Here is a 3,294-nt window from a genome sequence, read left to right on the forward strand (position 1 = left end):
TTGGACACATGGCAGGAAAAGAGAAATCTCTAAACTGGCAGAAGCCACCAGGTATGCAAAAACAATGCTTTGTAATGTTGGTTTGGGTTGTTTGTTTTTCATGTAACAATCCCTGACAGAACAGGCCCAAACAAGATTTGAGACTAAAATGTACCTTTTCTTCCACTGAGAGACCGTAGTAGCCAAACTAATAAACTCGTCAGTCTTTTCTATGAGTCTGACATAAATTCTGACTTGCCTTGGGCAAGTAACTGATTTCCAGGCTGGCCTAAGCCCAGCGAGTGCTCAAGAATTGTTCTAGTGACTAGAGTAGAATACAGTGTGCAGCCAGGGTTTCATTAATTGTGCTTCGTGTGTGTTCTGTTTTTAATCCTTACGTAAAGATCCATTCTCTCCCACCCAATAAACCTACCTGTTGCTTGACTCCGAAATGCATTGGCTAGGCTTTACAACAAGCTAGTTTTGCAACACCACATGCACAGTTACTGTTGTTGTTGTTTTTTAATACAAGCAGTGCACATTTTAGTTCACATGTACCCTACTTTATGGAAGTAATTTCCTTGTGGTCCCGTGGTTAGGACTCGTGTTTTCACTGCCAAGGGCGCTGGGGGAGTAAGACCTCAGCGTATAGCCACGTTGCAGAGCCCAAAAAACCCCAAACCAAAAACCAAACACATTTCCCTTTCATCTCTGTCAAGGTGTGTGATGTTTATTTGTATAATTTTCCCAACCTTTAAAAAAATATTTTTAATCTACATTTACTCACAAATAATGTAGATTCATTTTCATTTCTGTAAAATAAATAATTTGTGTTGCCTTGCAACTTGCTTTTCTTATGTAAGAGTAAGACTTTGAATTACAACCATTTCCTTTTTTCTTTCGTTTGGTTTTTCCATTGCTGTATAATAACAGTACAGAAAGCTTTCCAAAACCACATAACTCTGTTGTAAGCATATCCAGGTTCATATTTTATTTCTATCGCTCACTTATTATGCTGATCACTATGTAAATAATTGTGTCTAATTTTTCGTGTATAAATTTTACTTAAAGTGAATAAAGCCGAGTTATCAAGCATTCTTTTGTGGTTTCCTTAGAGATTCTAGTCTTGTTTCAAATTCCTTACAACTTTCAGGCAAAAACTTCATTGTAAAATTTAGGTTAAACTTTAGGCTATATCTAAGGCACCTAATTCTGTTATTAAACTTGGTGGTGATGGGAGATACCTGGTGGCCCAGGGGTTAAGGTTCTGGGCTTTCACTGTCGTGACTGGGTTCAACCCCTGGTTGGGATCTCACAAGCCATGCAGCGCGACCTAAAATAAAATTTTTGGGGGGATAACCAGTTTTCAGATGAATTACATAAAAATATCCAGCACATTAATGAAAAAACACAGTATTACAAATGAGTTCATAACATTGGGCTTTTGCAGACGTAGGACCAGTGGCTGCTGCTCTGTGTCTGAGAACAAGGAACCTCCCTTCCCCACAGAAGGAGGCATCTTCTAACTGACACCATGAAGGGGTGACAGGGGCTGTGACTCAGCAGGGATGAGGGGAGAGAACAAGGTCAGCTAGTAAACGTGCCCCTGAAACTGACCCCTTCCCCGCTCAGTCCTGTTCCAGACGCTCACACGCAGGACGACCTCAGCCGAGATGGGCCCTGAACTGGCTCTTCAAGCTTCAGCCCCTTGTTGCTTCATCTTCCTAAACAATCCCCAAACCGTAAGGGATTTGCTAACTTTAGGGCAATGCCTGTAAATTAGTAAATGTTTTCCCAAAGATTGGAGAGATTTTTTTATTTCGTTTGATTACAAGTCTTTTAGAACTAATTGTATGGCCAATATCCCTCTTTCCTTTGCTTCCCCCCCCAACACAGCTTTTAACTCATTTCACAAATAATTCTCAGGAGACTGAGGTTGGCATTGACAAAGTTACGTGGTGCACATTTGGGGGCTTGTGCGTTTTCATTGTAGGTTTTAAAATACATTGGCTTTGGTCACCGGGTTCCTGAGAGGTTGGGCCCAGGCATGAAGGCAGGTCCCAGTCCCCATTCCGGGATGCATCATACCTTGAACTGTGGCCCATGTGGCTCAGTCTCGGTGGTCTGGGGAAAATTCTGCAATACAGAACAGTATTTCTAGGAAGGCTTGCTGTTGCCGTTATTTTAAAGATAATGTTTCTCTGAGGCATTGTTTTGGCCCCTTTGTGTTCACACATCACAAGGGCCAGTGCATGTCCTCTGAGAGGGAATTGGATCCTCACTCCAGAACGTGCCGGTTAATTCATACCCTCCCAGAAATAGCCACTGGTGCCGTTGTTCCAGGCAAAAGTGAAAGCAAAATAAATTTTAGAAAACAAAATCCAGTTCCAAAAATATTTTTCAGCCTGGTAAAATGCAAGGTTTGAATTTCAATATCTATTCTAGAAGCAGATTTATGTTTTCCTTGAATACACACATATAAGCTGAGAGGGTGGAACACTGCTACATGCAGTTGATTTCTTTTACTGTTACTCTATAGAACTGTTTTATTATGTCACTGATTTTGGCCACTCCCCCTGTGTTCTGCAGACTTTGCTGACACGGGAACAATCTCTGCTTTGCACCTGTTCAAATGAAGCCCTTACCTGAGGAGACACTTTTTTTTTTTTTTCATACAGCAGCTTCTCCTTAGTTATCTATTTTATACATATTAGTGTATACATATGTCAATCCCAATCTCCCAGTTCATCCCACCAACTTCCACCCCACCCCGCTTGTCCCCGTTGGTGTCCATACATTTGTGTTTACATCTGTTTCTCTATTTCTGCCTTGCAAACCAGTTCATCTTTACCTTTTTTCTAGATTCCACATATATGCCTTAATATATGATATTTGTTTTCTCTTTCTGACTTACTTGACTCTGTATGACAGTCTCTACATCCATCCACATCTCTACAAATGAACCAATTTCGTTCCTTTTTATGGCTGAGTAATATTCCATTGTATATATGTACCACACCTTCTTTATCCATTCGTCTGTCGATGGGCATTTCGGTTGCTTTCATGACCTGGCTATTGTCAATAGTGCTTTAATGAACATTTGGGAGCATGCTGAGGAGACATCTTTTGAAAACACCTCCTGTTTAACATGGAGAAAATGCAGAAGTTATATTTTTAAGAGTTCAGTAATGGAGCATAGAAATTATATTTTCATCCTGTGTTTCTGACCCCTGATCCTTGAAACGTGGCAGAACCGAAGTGGCTTCATGGAGGTCATCTCCTCTTATTTCAAGAGCCTGTTTAGAAGGTGTCTGA

This window comes from Physeter macrocephalus, chromosome 20 (genome assembly GCF_002837175.3).
Source record: "Physeter macrocephalus isolate SW-GA chromosome 20, ASM283717v5, whole genome shotgun sequence".
NCBI classification, from domain to species: Eukaryota; Metazoa; Chordata; class Mammalia; order Artiodactyla; family Physeteridae; genus Physeter; species Physeter macrocephalus.